At 40.2% G+C, this 18,292-nt stretch overlaps 1 long non-coding RNA gene across 1 annotated transcript in view; it reads right to left on the minus strand.

Annotated features, from left to right (window-relative positions):
- Positions 1-2,608: 2,608 nt before the first annotated feature.
- The window catches only part of LOC115358104 (uncharacterized), a 45,507-nt gene continuing 29,823 nt past the window's right edge, over positions 2,609-18,292 (minus strand). The window contains exon 3 of the long non-coding RNA XR_003928154.1: positions 2,609-3,208. This is a non-coding gene — a long non-coding RNA (uncharacterized LOC115358104). The remainder of the gene's footprint in view (positions 3,209-18,292) is intronic.

Genomic DNA, 18,292 nt, shown 5'->3' on the forward strand with positions numbered 1-18,292 from the left:
TTTAACTTGGGCGCAGCGCCCAGTGACGTCACCTCGGCGTGTCCAATAGGAGAGAATTGTGGAATCAGAAAAAAATCTGGCAGATTTTGGCAGAAGGGCAAAACAACAATGGAGGAAAGCGTCACTGTGGCTGTCTCTCTGTGTGCAGAGCTGTGGGACAGCAGACTACAGTCCCACCAAGATCTCATTAAAAATGCACAATCATGGAGAGAGAGATCCAACAATTTGGGAAAACCAGGTGTGTTTAAAAATTGGCAGAGATATATGATGCATTTGCTTTCCACTATAGGCGAGATTTTTTTTTCTGCAATTAAATACCAAATACCTGCATGACGCGCGTGCGTGCTGCTCTGCGCCCCAAACTGCGCGCTATATGAAAGCCCCTTAAATGAATAATGAATAATTGCAGTGTTACCGTCAGTGCACATCACTGTTCACATTTTTTGAATGAAGCCTGTTTATTTTATAATGTTCCAAAGGAGTGTGATATGGCCTCATTTCAGTATTAACCTCTGAGCAAGCTGCCCATTCTGTTCACATTTTGGGAATGAAGCCTCATTTTGTTGTAACTTGATCATTTCATCATTAATCATTGCATGACAATCTTTTATTCAGTGAGATTTGGCCTTGGATGGAAATGTAGCTGTTTTCTGTAGGTTTCAGTAAATGTTAGACTAGTCATGTAGCCTGTGACAAAATTATTGTTTCAACGTCCAAAATAGGACAGACATGTTTAGCTTGTGGCCCTTGGACACAGATGAATTTTGCTGAGTGGCCCCTGAGCCATCTTAAGTAGAGTAGCCCTGCTATAACTTCTTTTCAATGCATTAGACAGGCAGCTGACAAATATTGTCAGCTGCATCCCTTATTAGTTTCCACCTTCATCAGAGGTGTCACTAGGTGGCGTGTGACATGTCTTTATCAGCTGGTGTTGCTCGGAAGTATTGCCACTGAAACGTGTAAGATAGGAACAACCTATTTGTGTCTGATACAAAAGAAATTCCACTATCTGCCTCCCTTATTTGTCTGCGTGAAAGTTGACAACCCTAGTTCAGAGTCCTGTGTGATGCTTATGCAAACTTTGACTGCAGCACAGAAAAGAAATATGTCCGAGCATGTATTTTTACTTCAAAATATAATTTTTAAAAACAAAAAATGGTTATAATGCTGCCAGTGTTTGTAGTTAGCAAGTACATCAGACAAGACTGTTCCAGAAACCTGGGATTCCAGGGTTTTCCAGGTTTTTCCAGGTTCTAGCTTTACCTTCATGGTGCTGTTGTACACTAAATGTCATGCTCTGTATAGCTGTAGCTCTAAACATACTGACTTGGCCCTTTTCTGCATTTCCTGTCCAAGGTAGAGACGGTACTACAATAACAAGTCCAAGAGCTGCAGTGTCTACAGCAAACAAACAAAGGACTGCAGCTCCATCCCAGAGCTGCAGAAGGCCACATACAAGGCTGATGAAAGAATATGAACTTATTATATATTATGTAATCACAAGTCATTGTGATTACATTGTGTGTGTCTATATTTTTATGTTTGACTTTTGAAACAGTTTTGCATATTTTTTAATCAAATCATGAATGTAAGTATTGGTTTTGTCTAGTTGGATTTGCGTGTTGGTAATGTTCATGTAAGAATAAAAATATGACTCTAGATTTCTTCTCAGGTAAATGTCAGTTATGTGGTTATTTTTGATTCAGTCGGATGAAACTGTCATTTCAGAGGATTCAAAGAAGACTTGTAGGCACTATATGGAAGAAAAAAGGAATGATGCAGTGGACTGTTCATGTCATTTTCCACTCAGTTTAGTTTCACATATCCTTGCTTTGTTATATAGGAAGATATTTTTGGTGAGGAATGTCACATAAATTAAAGCTGAAAGTCTGCACTTCAATCACGTCTTGATTTCTCCATTTCAAATCCACTGTGGTGGTGTACAAGAGCAAAATTATGAATATTGTGTCACTGTCCAAATAATTCTGGACCTAACTGTACATCGTATTAGGCAGTGGTGGCAATCTGGATTTCAGGCCTTTATACGTCCCCTAACGGATTAGCTAGATTTCATTTAAACAAACAGGCACATTGATGCTTACATTAGGATGTATGCTTACATTAGGATATACTGTATGCCCAGAATTATAACGTATAGCCTATTTTTCCCTGAGAACAAAAAGCATATATGGAAAATAAAGGATGCCTGTGATGAAAGTGGCCTCCTGATGCTTGTTGCTCAAGTCTGCATGAGAGGGGGGAAAGAGGGAGCAAAAGAATTGTTAGAATTGTGCAGAGATGAGATGTTAACAACCATTTTGAGCCTCTATACCAGCGGTATGCACCAGTTTTGCTTGATAATTGGCAGAAAATATATGGATGGCTGGATGCATGGATTCAGAGCTGTTAGGCCCAGTGAGATGATCAGGCACAGTGCCCCGCCTTCCTCAGTCTTTAGCCCCCACAAGGTATTTATATGTCAGAAAAATTGGGAGAACCGATGAGCAAACTTAAAACATCTGTCCCAAAAATGTGTAAAAGCTTACAAGAAAAAAGTTAGTCAAAATTTGATAACAAAAAAGCGGCTATTATATTTAGAATTAAAAGTATTTATTTATAAATAAATTTGAAATTATATTACAAGAAGAATTACGCATAAATTAAAATAAAGTTTTCATAAAATTACAAGAAAATTTCCAAATAATTCCTCAAAGAATGTGTTATAAAAAGAACTGTGGTGAATTTTGTTCAGACAGTGAATAAAATCTTTTGGACCTATACTGATCTATGGTTACATATCTTGTGTGTTCATTCAGCAGATTTCTTAGATCTTATTATCCAGTGTGCCCTGCAGTGACTGCGCAGTTACAGGTTCAGTGTTTTGTTCAAGGATTCTTCAGCAGGACAAGGAGCTGCTAAAGGGGAAGCAAGTAAGTTTGTTTCTGGACACAATATATCTATGGAGGCTTGGTACAGTTGTTAATCAATACCAATGACTCAATGATTACTTCACCAGCAGCTGAGATTTCTTTGGTCTTTCAAAACTCACTTTTCAACCCGCTGGCTGTTTTGAAGCAGAAACTCCCAGTCCACTGGAAGATCAAGACACTCCCAACCTCATCCCCCACCTACTGCTCAGTGATGAGGGATGGTGCTCTGAGTAGCCAGCGAATGAAGACATGTCAGCTCCAAAGACTCACAAGCCTTGCTGTGAAGCCAAAAAAGCAAATGACAAAATAGCAGTGTTACAACATTTTACATCATGATATCCTCCTCACTAGACAGTTCCATTGGATCTGTTCTCTGATTAACTACCTTACTCAACTCTATAGTGAACATATGACTCCACTGTTTGTGTCATTTACAGGCCTCTGCAGCTCCAGTGGATGGGAGGGTTGAGATGGATGGAGATTGTGTCAGAGATTTGTGTAGGAGGAGGATTTCTGCAGCTGCAATTCCATCTGGTTGCCAGTGGAGGCCATGGATTACTTAATACCATTTTAATGGAAACACTGTGTGCCTATTGTGGAAACAAACTTTTCAATTAATGGCAGTCTTGTACTAAGGGCATTAATAGGTGAATAGGACTTGGCCAAATGCAGGGGAGATGCACAAACATCAGTCAGTGTTGACACTTTGTGCTGTTTATGCCAGGTCAGTTTTTGGTAACAGACAACACAGCAAATTCAAGAGCTTAGTATTGCTAAAAAGCTGATGAAAAACAGTTCAGTGAAGTTGGGCTAATTCTAACTCTGCTCAGGAAGGTAGTTCAAAACAGTGCTGATTGGCCCAGTTACATTTTCAACCAAGAAAACCCAGTTGGGTTGGACAACACCGGGCCTGTATGATTTGCAAGATTTATTTTTTAAAGTAAGCATGTGATTCATGGATTTGGAACCAGGCTAGGATATAATGCCCCTTTTCCACCAAAAAACACCTGGTGCTAGTTCGGAGCTGGCGCTAAAGCCGGTGCTTGACTGGTTCCAACAAAGAACCGGTTTGCTTTTCCATCGGCCAACAGCCAAGCGGAGCCAAATCAGACCCATGTCATGACGTCAGCATGCAAATACTGCTTGTGTGTTTACAAGCCTACATTGCGGTCCAGAGGTGAAAAACGCAATTATTGCTGGCTACCCGCCGTATTCGTGGTCGGAACGAACCGCGACTACGTTTAGCTATACGTTTATAGTGTTCGCTGTTCCCGTTTGGGTCTGTAACCCCGCCCACCAATGACGTGGTGGGTCGCATCATTGGTTCTTTCTCTGGCCCCTGTTTAGCCCCTGCTCGAAGTTGGTGCTTGCCTGGAACCGATTTGGAACCAGTTTGGCCGGTGCTTGGGCGGTGGAAAACCAAAGAACCAGTGCTAAGTCAGGCACTGGCTCCGAACCAGCCCTGGAACCTCTTTGGTGGAAAAGGGGTATATGAGATCTTGTTCAGATATATATAACCTGCATTTTGCTTAAAGAGCATCACTGTCTCTCATCTTTTATCTTTCAAAAATGCTGTAAAGGTTTCAATGATGAAATTTAATATATCTTTTAATTTTTTTAAAGTTCTTCAAAATCTCAGAGGGCTCTCTCTCTCTCTCTCAGAAGGGTATAAGTGGGAATGTAAATAATACAACAAGTATAACTTTGGACAGGCCAGCCGATAAGTCAGTATGGAAACTCAGCAATGTCATTATGGGATTCCCTTAACCTTTTGCCATCCTTCCACCCCACACAAAGTCCATAGTCCTACAAATACCTTAATATATCCAGGCTATTCTCTTGAAGCAGGAACCCCCAAGGAGTAAAGAGGACACAAGAAACTCCTCCAGGAGGCTCGGCAGGATCAATGGGGGCAGAGTTCAAGACAATAAGAAGCCAAGGAGAGGAGAGAGTTGCTCTGCTGGCACTCCCCACAGGATGAAGGGGATTTAAGTGTGGGCCTGAATTTAGACAAACTACAGTAATCTTTGACCCCCTCCATTCATCCATTCATGGCCATAAAAGCACTTGAGGATCGGGTTAAGATTAGGCATCTAAAATGGACATTGCCTATTACAAACAGATCATGGGATGCTGCACTGCTGCACTCTGTTTTCCCCCTGAAAACACAGAGACATTTAGGAGCCATGTCCTGCCAATTATGTCCCTCGAGGAAGGCACATGAAAGACTGTACTGCTGTCTGATATCTTGCATCCATGCACTTGAGAGAGTGAGGGAGAATATGTGTGTATGTGTGTGTATGTTATACACTTAGCAAAACATCAACATCAACATCACAGCACTCTCAAGGGTTGCGAGAGGGCAGTAATTGCAGATTGACACTGTAGTAATTGTGTGGTCATGGCAACTGTTAAGCAGTGGCTAATGGCCAGTTTAATTGCTGTTAATCAGAAAGTACTCTCTTATAGATCCCAATGTACTTTTCTCTGCAGGCCTGCAGGCCTCCCAGGCTTTTCACACCAAAGCATCACTGCTCTATGGAGTGTGTTTCCCAAATGACGACAGTAGTCACTGTGAAACCACTACATTGCGATGGATCGTTAGAGAAACAGACTACCTTGTCACAGTTGTTCCCAAAAAGCCTGCTGTACTTCCAACCACAACAGGCTCAACAACGTTTTCAGTGATGTGATACAGTTGAAGTTGCTGTCAAATGGGGGAACGTGTACCCCTAGAGGTATGTTGGACTACTGCAGGGTGTACATGAGATTTGTTTTAAAAAATCTTTTAATTTAAGAAATTAGCCTACAATAATTAGCCTATAATATAACATTTTCAATAAAAAAAATAGTACATGTAAGTTTGGTAAACCATATGTTACATTCATTTTTCCCTATGGGTTTCCTGAAGATTTTAAATGTGTGTGTTTGTGGTTTAATCTGCTACCAGAACAACGCTTTTGGGAAACACACTGTTGAAATGTTTGCAAAGTTGGATCTAGGTTCCTCCAGCTGGGATGCAGCTGAATAAAGAGCAATTTTGCTCTGATTTTATTCACTAGCTAATGAGTAGACTCTTGCAGAAAAGGCTCCTTATAACAAAAGTAAGGTAGTCAGTACAGTAGTCTAATGCAACACATTTTGCGATCCACATTTGTGAACGCGTGCCAGAAATGAACAGAATTCCAACAACTTCCATCAAATTTATCAAACATTCATAGGCATGCCATTCGCTTTCATGTTGACAAATGCCAATCACATGTAGACTGGAGGCATGTTCTAATTTGGTTAAAACAATCTTTTACTGTTTTTCGCAGACATTTCAACATTTTACATCATACAACACACAGTTCATGTGTGCACAGGCTGTCGTAAATTTCCTTTGCATCCAAAACTGTCATGCTTTCGAAAAGTCGGATAAATTTGAATTTTTGTGCATAAATGTCGGTATGAAGGAAATATGAAATTAATTGTATGTTGTGATAATATTATAAGATCTTTGAGAAACTATTATAGTACTCATATATTGAAAGTTGCACTAGACACCTTTGTACTTCAAATGCCAACAGGGCACAACTGTTAAATGTTTTGAAAGTTTGACTTTGTTGATATCATATGACATGACACCAGTAAGCTGCACATACTTCATCTCATTTTCCTCTTTACACAGCAGACTGAGCCATACTTTCTCTGGAGACTAGCCTTGAAGGATGGAGTGCATGCTCCCTGCTGATTTGGACTAGATTGTGTATCTGTGTTTGCTCTGAAGTCAATTTGTTACAGCTGGTGTGTCCACAAGCCCTCCCATCAGTGGCCCTGCCCAACACCTGAAATTAATTTAGCTTAATAGGCCAAATCTCTGGGGGGAAAATTAGTACAAAAGGGGCACTCTTTTCTATTGCAGCCCTAATTATTGATATTGGATGGTCAGATACTGCAGTTGTATTTTCACATCAAAGTCTCTCATAGTGCAGTTTGAAAATAAAAGATTGAATTATAAAAAAACAAAACAAAACAAAACAAAAAAAAAACAGGGTACTGGAAACATGTTGACAGTCAAATTATTTAAAATGCATTAGATGGAAAATATATGGAATATAGTTTAACCATTGGTGAAGTCATCCAGTCATGTAATCACACTATATCCTTTAAAAAAAAATTCTACTGAAATACTTGGAAGGCCCATGATTTTTATCACCATGCAACTACTATTATAAAAGTGACATATCATTTGGCAAAATAAACAAATGACCTTCATTGATGCAAATATAAATCAGTCCCTTCCAAGAGTCACTGTTGTGGTTTTCACATCAATTCTCTGTCAAGAGGCCATTTCTATATGCCTCTGTTTAAGTACTTACATGCTGAACTCATAACTTATTAGTTAAACACTTGGATATAAAAATATAGAATAAAGCAGTAGCACAATAATGTCCTCAAACATGACCCAGTTGTTGTATCTCGAATCACTGCCTCCCTTTGTGTAGCTCCAAGAAATTAAAATAAATAGTGGAATGAATTTCAATGAAGGGAGTATACCTCAGTATGAAACAAGTGTAAGAAAGAGACCGATACAGCCCAGCTTCCAATCAAGATCCTGATTATTTACATGATGATGGAGCAGATCTGTCAATCAATCACAGAGCCCATCAAACTGTCATCATGAAGCGATTCCTGACAAACGGCAAGGTGTCGAAATGACATTATCTTGTCAGGTGTCGAGGAGGGAGAAGGAGAGAGAGGGAGAGGCTGCACAAGCACAAATAAGAAGGAATACAAAATATGGGCCATGTTAGCCCTGATCCAGGACCCTTCGGTAGCATTTGGTTGTATCAGCTGTTGACGTCCCCAGAGGGTCCTGTGCTGGTCCATGCAAAAATCCACATTAAAAAAGGCAATGAGGCCTGTGGTGACAAAAATACATTGTGTTTCATTTACCTGGACGTAAAAGTGCATAATCCTTCGCTTGTATACTTTCATTGTGCTAATGTGCTACATTTCACATGTACAAATAAACTTTAAAAGAGTATTAAAGACAGGTATACCCCAATTTTTCATCATAAAATCCAAGATGGCAGCCACAACGTCTTTGTTGGTTCTGTACTTCCAAGCAATATATTCACTATCAAGTCAAAAATCACCAGTGTCACCTTGCTTTTTTCAATGAACATGCTTCTTCAATATAAGTGTCTACTTGTTGATTTTATTTAACAGCAATTCAACAGCATTCAGTTCAATTCAATTCAGTTTTATTTGTATAGCATCAAATCATAACAAAAGTTATCTCAAGGCGCTTTACAGAAATCCAACAGATATTGACCAAATCCATGAACCCAAATCTCCCCCAAGAGCAGCACAGGGCCACAGTGGCAAGGAGAAAAGCCCTTTTAACAAAACCTGGAGCAGAACCCAGCTCTGTGTGGGCGCCCATCTGCCTCGACCTGCTGAAATGATTTGAACAAATGAATTGGACAGGCTGCATTGAGCAGCATATACAGCACATACAGAACATTAATAACACTAACAATTTACACAGCGGCAAGTGTATTTTTTGGAATGATAGCATCAACAAAGAAGTTAAGGCTGCCATCTTGGATGTGTTACAGTGGAAAATTTGGGATAAATCTGTCTGTGAATGTTTTTTACGTATTTTTGTACATGTCAAATGTAGCACACTAGCGTTAATGCAAAATGTGAAAGTAGACAATTGAGGGATTAAAGACATGTTTTGGTATGTGAAATACAATGTTTTGTTGTTTTTTTTCACTGCAGGCTTCTCTGAGTTTTATATGAAGATTTGAAACAGAAAATTGAAAAAAAAAAAAAAAAAAAGAAAGAAATAGACTTGCAGTAGCAAACTGCAATGGGAAAGTCCAATCAAGCACATTCTGAAGGCGATTTAGAAGCTCGGCCATGAAAACACCAAGGAAGATGCAAGGCTATGGCATTAAATTTGTGTATAATATAACAGATTAATGTTTAATGGCTGCTGTTCAGCACTACTTTATAGTATGTGAAACGGAAGTGTGGGAGAGTAGCCAGGCAACGGCATCTGATTTAGACCGTCTCAGAGTGATGCTGCAGGGCTACAAAAAAGTGTTCACTCGAAAGCTGCTCATTCACTTCCTCTCCCTCATTCCCTAGACCAGCAGAAGGCCATGTAGTGATTTATTGTACTTATAGAATTGATTGTAAGCAGGCCACAGAGTTGAAGTGCAATTGGGTGTTTGCAAAAAAACAGATGGGCCAGCATTTTTCCAGTGGTGTTGGACTCAAACTCACCCTACTAATCTTTGCATTGGGCAACATGCTTTAGGATAAATTACAGGTAGTGTGAAGCTCTGGGTTTGTGTTGTGTTTCTGTGTACACTTGTTTAAACTGAAATGCATGAACTAATTTATCATTATTATTATTATTATTAGTAGTAGTAGTAGTACTACTAGTAGTAGTAGTAGTAGTACTACTACTACTACTAGTAGTAGTAGTAGTAGTAGTAGTAGTAGCAGTATTCACTCATAATAATGATAAATAATTTTCTGGTAATTTTTGTGACCTTGTTTTGTAATTTTCTGGAAAGAGGTCATTTTGTTCTTTTTTGGGAGGGGGTGGGGGGTGTTATTCTAATAATAGTAATATTCTGGTAATGATTTCCGAATTCACAGGCAATTTTCATGTAATTTTTGTAGAATTTTGTTGTTGTTGTTGTTGTTGTTGTTTTTTGGCCTTTTCCTCCATGTTTTTCTAAGAACCATGAAGAATATTTTGGAATTTTTATTGGTAATTTTCTTATTACAGTTCACAACTTTCATTTCATATGTATTCATAAAATTCATAAACTGTGTTTTTTTTTTTTTTTTTGTCATTTTTGGGGGCGGGGGTATATTTATTGGATGGATTGGATTTTTGTGTAACAAATCTCTAGCAAATTTCTTTGGATTGCTTGCTTTGAATTTTTATTATCATATTATATATATATATATTTTTTTTTTTTTTCTTGTAACTTTTTATTAACTTCTTGCTAATTTTCAGGTCACTTCTTGTTAACTTTCTCATCAACTTTCCCCTGTATTTTTGAAAGAAATCACAGGTTTAATGAGTTTACCCCTGTTCTTTATGGTCTTATATGTTCTCTAAATATATTTGAATTCAGTCATCTCATATCTGTATCTCATATCAGTCTGTAACCTTGTGCTGCAGTTGTGTGTCTCTGCGCATCTGGAAGTGTGTGCAAGTGTGTGATCTGGCATACACACTTGGCTGGGGGACTGTCAGGAATGAATGGCTCCCTGAGTCCCAATGTGCCGCTGTTTAAAAGACAGAGTGCGGCTTGGTTGGACGAAATGCACCCGGGGCGCCTGTTCCTCGCTCCATCCTTTATGCTGTGATTGAATCGATAGACGCCGGCTGATCGGAGCTGGCGCTGACACTGCCAAGCACTGACTACCATCATTTACTCCCAGCGCTTCGCCTAATGGAGTCACAGCAATGTCAGATGGAAGAGAGCCGGTGGTGGCGGCCTGCCGACCCAAATGATCATTACAAAACCTGTACCCAGCCATTGAATTCTATTTAATACGCCTGGGATGGGTGGCATGTGCAGAGATTGGATTCTCATGGGTGAAAACATGGGCTAAAGAGCTCATTACCTAACAAGCAGCTGAATGTGATTTTTTTTCTCCGCCGGATTTCATTGAATTTCACTTTGTCTTGGAAAATCTGTAGTGGCGTCTTTAATGTGAACTCATTTAGAGGTGCTGAATAAGAGCCAGTGTTGAGGAAAATGTGAGAGGCTGAGATGGTGATAATCTGGAGGTGTGTGTCAGACGGTTACAAGATGGAGTTTAGATGGAGGGTCTGACAGTCCCTGACCTTGGAGAGAGGGATGGAGAGCCCAGATTTATCTATCTTTGATTATTGCCAACTTTTCCTTGATTCGATGTTAATCACATTTCAGTTCAGGGATATTCTCATTAGGTCAATCTCCTTTCAGGTCACTTCAATCGGTGAAGACGGCAAATGGGCCATTTTTCATCTCGCGATTCCAGTACAGTTCCATTTTTGGATTAAGGTGGGGGGTATTAAAGGCCAGTTAGCAGGCAATAATTGTTAAAGGCTCATACCATAAGAAAACCTTGAGACGTGGCCTATCTCACAAGGAGAAAGCTAAGCACTGAGTCATTGTCCTTCAGGTGAATCGCACTACATCTCACCCTCCCTTGTGAAGCCATTACATGCACATGCAGTCATTTAACAAAAAAGTATTGATTCTTATATTTCCTAAAAACCAATGGGGAAAAAAAGATAGTTGTCTTTGCTTTTGATGCATCGGTGAGTAGAAGATTTGACTCCAGGAAGTGGCTCCCTCTCACCTCACCAGCCTCCTATCTACTTTTCTACCTCCAGGGAAAGCCTTCTAATGAAAACTGCATGAAGAGATGGACATTACACACCCACTTACTTCCCAACATCAGATCTGTGAAGTGATGTAAGCAAGGTCAAACTGGACTAAACACAACCTGTTCTCCGATTGGATGGGATAAGGTGACATCACTGCAGTCCAGGTCCAGCAGACCTCTGTATATGAAAGTTGGGTAGTTTATGGTCTGTGTTAGCAGGGTGACATTGGTCTGCTTTACTGCCTGGTCCTAAAAGGTGAGATTGAATGGTGCAATAAAAGCGACTGTTAAAAAAAAAAAAAAAAGCCAATGAGCGACATGTTTAGCGTCAACAGGATGGCATCACCTGGAGTCAGTCGTGGCTGACATGATGCTTTAAAGTTGATTAGTTGTGAATAGGCTATCAAAACGTCTGATGGCTTTCATCAGGCAATGATATGAATACTGAGAATGAGAAATGATAGTGAATGATAAATGAAAGAGGAAAAGTTTGGAAAATATAGTGTTAGAACCGAACAAGGAGTGGAAAGAGAGCCAAAATATCCTCCACATAAGTAAACCTAACATTCATAGCTGTAAAAACAAACTTAAGTAAAAGTAAAAGTTTCAAATTTTGGATTTTTGAAATCTAAGAAAAGGAAAAGGGGTGTAAAGGATCAGCAGGATAACAACTAAACTATTTTTGATGCAATGCTTGTCTAATGTGTAGCCTATACTCTGTTATGGATGCAATTTAAAATACCACAATGTATGATAAATCCTATTTAATTAACCTTTTGAAGCCTGGTAGAAAATATATCCAATAATAATAATAATCATCATCATCATCATCATCATCATCATCATCATCGTCATCATCATTCTAATAATTGTAATATGCATTAAATGTCATGCTGGAGCAATGTCAGATTGCTAGTTCTTAAATGCTTGTGAAAGGAGCCACGGTGCCCCCTTTGGGAGGTGAAGCAGTAATCTAATAATCGGAAGGTTCCTGGTTCAATCCCCGGCTCCTCCAGAGAGCATGTTGAAGCGTCCTTGAGCAAAACACTGAACCCCTAACTGCTCCTGATGGACAGCTTGGTACCTTGCATGGCAGCCTCTGCCATCAGTGTGTGAATGTGAGGCAAACATTATAAAGCACCTTCAGTGGCCAGTAGACCAGAAAAGCACTATAGAAATGCACTCCATTCACCATTTAAATCATACTTCCTAACTTCACAAGTGTTTGAGTGTGTTTGTATGTAGTTCTGATTTTTTTTTTTTTTTTTACCTTGCCAGTGCAGTTTCATCACTTTTGCCCCTGAGAATGAGTTGTAGTAAAATATGATTGCCATACATACAGTAGATATTAGCGCACCAAACATACACCAAGTACACGCATTGCTCCATGCTGAGCTACCACTAACTGTGGGTTAACTGGTACTTCATTGTTTCAACAGCTTAATGTGCTCACACACATTGTGTATGCATGTATGTCGGGGGAGAATTGCTGTACTGCCTCACATCTCACAGCATGAACCCATCAACTCGACAGTCAGTCAGGTTATGATTTACATTGCACAGCTCCGTTTAAAAACTTGTCACCCGACCGCAGGGCCCGGTATAAATCACGGGCTCCAGATTGAGATATACCCCGCTGATTATTAGAACAGGGTCTAGAACCAGTGATGAATGCTGCCATAATCTGCTGATGCAGGAAGAGGGAAGTACATCATCACCTCCTCCATAGCAAGCTATGACAATCCTGCTCTATCTTAGTCACAGCTATAGAGGCACACAGGGAGGTGGCTTTACTAGCAGGGGTACTGTGGTCCTAACTGTTGTATATCAATTACTGCATGTCAGGGGGAAACAAGCTGCTGTTAAGAATGTTAAATGTATGGTAAATTAAAATGTGCAGTTTTTCATTAAAAGGGTTCTTATTGTCATCACTGGGTGCAGAAATCATGAAACTGAGAATTTGTCCTGTCTATGCTGAGTGAGGCTGGTCAGTATTTTTTTTTCTCCTGACTCAAACATGCAGTTTTGCTGGGGATTCAAAAGTTAGATTCACACATAAGGTACGAGTGGGGGAACCCAATCAGAACACAACTTTAGTTTGTCCTCCTCATGCCCCCGTTAGATTGACTCTTCAACTGCACCTGATATCCTGTGCTAGCATGAGCTAACTTTGTATTGTAACAAGAAGAGTTGAGGGCCAGCATCTGCAATCATTTGTAAAAGTCTCTTTAGTTAAGATTGTTCTTGGAAATGCATTGTAAACTGAAAAAGATTAATTCTATGATCATCTCAGCTTTAGGAGCCTTTTGGGAGACGGAGCCCTAGTCTTTTGAGGCTACTTTAAAATGGGAACATTGGTGTGCCTTTTCTATGATGGGTTTCTCCCTGTAAAACTATTGCTAGTTTATCATGATGAGTCTAGAGAGAGGCCTTTGCTCTTTGTCTGTGAGAAACTGACACCGAAATCTGACACTTACTTTTGATGTTTTAGTTGAAAAACATTCTGCAATCAAACTCCAGCTCCTGCAGCTATGCTGGAAATATCTTGGCTTGACTTCACATCGCCTCTGTCTGACCATTTATCCACAGGACAAAGACTAGCACCAATCAACAATCTCAGCAGGACTGTGTTTAAGAATGGATTTTAGCTTCAGTTGCCAAAGTCTTAACTGTATCCCACATCATTTTCTCACATTATATCAAAGTGCAAGTTAAAGAACTAGGAATGAACACTTTCATTGTTCATTTCAAAAGTTTGTTTTTACTCAGAAGCCTGGCTTGTTTTCTGTACCGAGAACTTTTTTACTTCTTTGTTGATTTTTATGTTCTAAACAACAGCTGATGATACTTGAATAAGCACCAACACCATACAACAATATGGGCCTAGAAATGCAAGGTACATCGCCAATGGTTGTGAAAACTGGAACCGAAGCTAAATGTAGTGCATTTATGGACTTTGCTTTTTTATGGATTTTTCTCCTGTAATTGCTATAGTTGGATGTCACATCACTAAAATCATTATTCTCACAGAATATAAAAATGCAAGGCAAGAAGTTGGGAATGAATTCTTTCACTGATCAGAAGTTTTTATGCATAAAGCTTGGTTCATCTTCATGTACCAAGCACTTCTTTTTTTTTCCCTCTGTTTTTAGGCTACTTGTGTTATTGATGAAATATTCCGCAGCATGACTTTTTTCTGCTTATTCAACTGGCACTGTTATCATGGCCCTTACTCTCCTCATGTATTTGCTCTTGGTCAAGTTGCGCTCATCCTCTCGTTGCATTCATTGTAATTCACTCTTGATAAGAGTGTCTGCTAAGTGCTAAAATGTTAAAAATGCAAGAAACAGTCTTCCATTACTTCAGCTGAAATTAGATGAGTAGTAACCGCCAGCACACTTGAGTAAAGGTTTGAAATCCTAAACAAGTAGGTTGCCAAGGCTTGGAGCAGGGCTCTCTACACTGATGTTTTCTACTGTCTGTGGATGGAGGAGAAAGAGAGAAAGAGTGTTTGGCTCACCAGGAGAAGAGAGAGAAGGGCGGGTGGTGGGAGACGGGGGTCAATTACCTGAACACAATTACGGCGTCTAACAACCGCCATCCATCACCCATGTCCTCCCTCAGCACCACAGCAACCATCCCATCCCCACATTTGGGTTGGCTTTCCCGCTGGATCAGCCAGACACTCTGTCATCCCAAAGAGGCCCCTCCTCATGCCAGCTGAAAACCTGAGCGGCATTCTTAAGCAACCCTCACTCTATCCCTCCTCTTCCTCCTCCTCATCTTCCTCTTCCTCCTGCACATCTCTCTCCTTCAACTGCCTCTTGCTGGAGGTAAGCTGCTCTTGACAATCAGGGCTCAGGAGAGGTGAAAAGGCTGAAGCTGCCGAGCAGAGTACTATCTAAATAACTGGATGGGAGCCCTTAGATCGAGTCACTGGCAGCACATCAACGCTGGAATCATGCCACGGTGTATATTGGCCAATGGGATGACAAAACTAGTGCCTCACAATGATAAACTAACCAGCTGGAGATTGCAACTGGATGCTTGCCCATCCCAAGATGTAATACTCGCAAAGTTCAATAGGTATATCTTGGGTTGAGTTAGACATTAGCATACTGGTATTGCCTAGTTCTGAGCTTTCGTTAATGCGCTTTGACCTTTACTCTGTTAGTTGCTGCAAGAAAACATTGTGAATAACTTTAATTGAACATAGTCACGTGTTGGGGAAGTTACTCAAAATGTAATCAAGTAAAGCTCCTCATCGCTTTCTACAAATTGCAATAGGTATTCCCAGTCCTCTGGAATTTTGGAGAATTTTACAAAGACAACAAACACAACTTAATGAGTGACCACCAGTATGGCGTTAGAGCTAATGAGTCCTCCTCGATGGCAGTGATGGAATTTGTAAAGAAAAGAAATATCAACTGCAAAATACAATAACGAATATTACAGTGTTTTTTTAATAGATCTGGAAAAAAAAAACATGACATTGATGATCATGGCCTATTAATGAAGAGGCTGGAGAGATATGGTATTACAGGGATGGGATACTCATGGAAAAGTAGCTATCTTGAAAATAGATATCCATATGTCTAAATGTTGAATCTGATTTGTTGAAAGCTGGGGTTCCACAGGGTTCAGTGCTGGGCCCTATTGCACCTGTTGTTGTGTTTTGATGACTTGAATTATTTGAAACTGGGAAGAGTGAAATGTCTCCCTGACAGAAAATAGTCCCCGGGAGATATTTGTTTTACACAGCAAATTATGAGCTCCATGGTTTATGAATGATGATAATTTTGTAAGCCACAGAAGCAAAATGTTATAAGATGGGTGTTTCAACAAAAAATTCAAAAGCACTGATATGATCCATTAAGTAGCGGAAATAATGTGAATTTTATTAGAACAGTAATCATAATATAATTACTGGAAATGAAAACATAATCCCCTAAATTATTTTATTACTGGGAAAAGTAATTTAATCACAGCAATTTGTGTAAAAGTGATCCAGTTACTTCTTACACTGTTCATGAACAATTAAAATTCACCCTTCACCTATTTTGTGGTGGAGCAAGGCTTTTGTGGTGCGTTTGGATGAATGGGATAACCTGCCATAAAAAAACACCCAAGGACAGGCTATTACAAGAGCCAGAGAAAAGGGGCCTACATTCCCTGATCTGTAATAAAACAATAAGAGTTCCCCTTGGGTCATATGGGCACAGGAACTATGCAACATTATGTAGGTGGGCGCCACACTGGTAATATTAGATGGAGATTAGATCTGAGACGAAATCCCTTTTTAACCGAGCCCAGAGGAAAGCAGTAAACATGCTTACTCTTTTCATTTTTTTTACCTACGTACTATCTTTCCAGCACACCCGCTTCTGCATACACACACACACACACACACACACACACACACACACACACACACACACACACACACACACTCATACACATTCATACACATTCACATAAGCACATACAGAAGCTCATGTGGGGACTTGAGCGGCAAGCATGATCAGAATAGCGATGAATGCCCAGACGGACAAACCGAGCAGGTGCTGCTGGAAGACAGGTGAGTGGGCCGAGAGAGAAGATGGCTGAAGTGCAGAGGTATGTGGTTGCATACTTAATGTGGAGCTCTGTAGCCACAGCCTTGGGGTTACTAAGGTTAGGCCTTGGGTGCACCGATTAATCATTACAGCCATGTGTGTGTGTGTGTGTGTGTGTATGTGTGCATGTGTGTGTGTGTGCATGTGTGTGTGGTTCCAATATTTATTTTATCAGTGCAGTTTCATCTTGCCTGCCCTTGAAAACGGAGTTGAGTGAAATATTGATGCCATACATTGAAAGTGGTATACCAGCCTTGCACTTACTAGACACACTGCCTTATTCTTGGGTTCAGTAATGACTGCTTCAAACCTTCAAAACATCCAAAAAAAAAAAAAAAAAAAAAAAGACCATAGCAGTAATTTTGAGTGTTTGGCCTGCTGACTACAATTTATATGACTACATTTGATATTGCAACAAACCACTTTGCAAATCAAGCAGGGGTACTGAAGATCTCACAACATACATGTAATCAGATTCCCTAGATTTGTAAATTAGAATTTTGGGTTGAAACATCCACCTTATAATGTTCTGCTCTGCGGCTAACAAAGTTGTCAAAAATTGATAAACCACAGAATTGATAATTTGTTGTGTACAGCATATGTTTCCCCAGTGAAAATTTTCTGGGACACGCAACATGCAAAATCATTGGTATGGTCCTTTAATGTAACAATTCCTCAACCCGGCTCTTTCCCTCCCTCTCACCCACACATTTGCAGGCACTTTAACTATTAAACCCAACAAAGACATGGTTTGACATTTTCCCCTCCTCTTACTCCTTTTTCTCTCTTTCTCTCTCTCACACACACACACACACACACTAGTAACTACAACCCAGATGAAGACCAGCCCATCACAAAACTATATGTTTCTGTCTGCCTGAAGTGTGTCTCTCTGTCTTTTGGCTTTCTCCATCTTCTGACAACCTACACCCTCTCTGTTGTCTGAGCCGTCTGTCTTTACCTCCGTCAGTCGCCCTGGAGCTCAATTACCCACCGAGAACATGGAGATCCCATCACAAAGCCACGTCACGCTCCAGTGTTCACCGCACCCACTGTACAGGGCTACCAGCATTCCCAACATACCTGCTGGCGCGTCGGGCATGGAGCTGATGAAGGTGCACTGGCCACCGCACCTTTGATCCAGCGTCAAGTCTAAATTCACCCACCGCTTGCATTTCATAGACGTTTACCAGAATGGCATTTTGCTAATCGTGCCTCATATCTCCTCTACTGAAGCCTGGCGGCGTTTCGCTTGTTAGTTAAATCCCACAGACCACTGGAACAGTTGAGAGTGTGTTATCTAAGAACTGTAGACTACTGTACTTAGCAAACATTTACTCAGTCGCCTTT

The sequence above is a fragment of the Myripristis murdjan genome, chromosome 4, assembly GCF_902150065.1.
Source record: "Myripristis murdjan chromosome 4, fMyrMur1.1, whole genome shotgun sequence".
NCBI classification, from domain to species: Eukaryota; Metazoa; Chordata; class Actinopteri; order Holocentriformes; family Holocentridae; genus Myripristis; species Myripristis murdjan.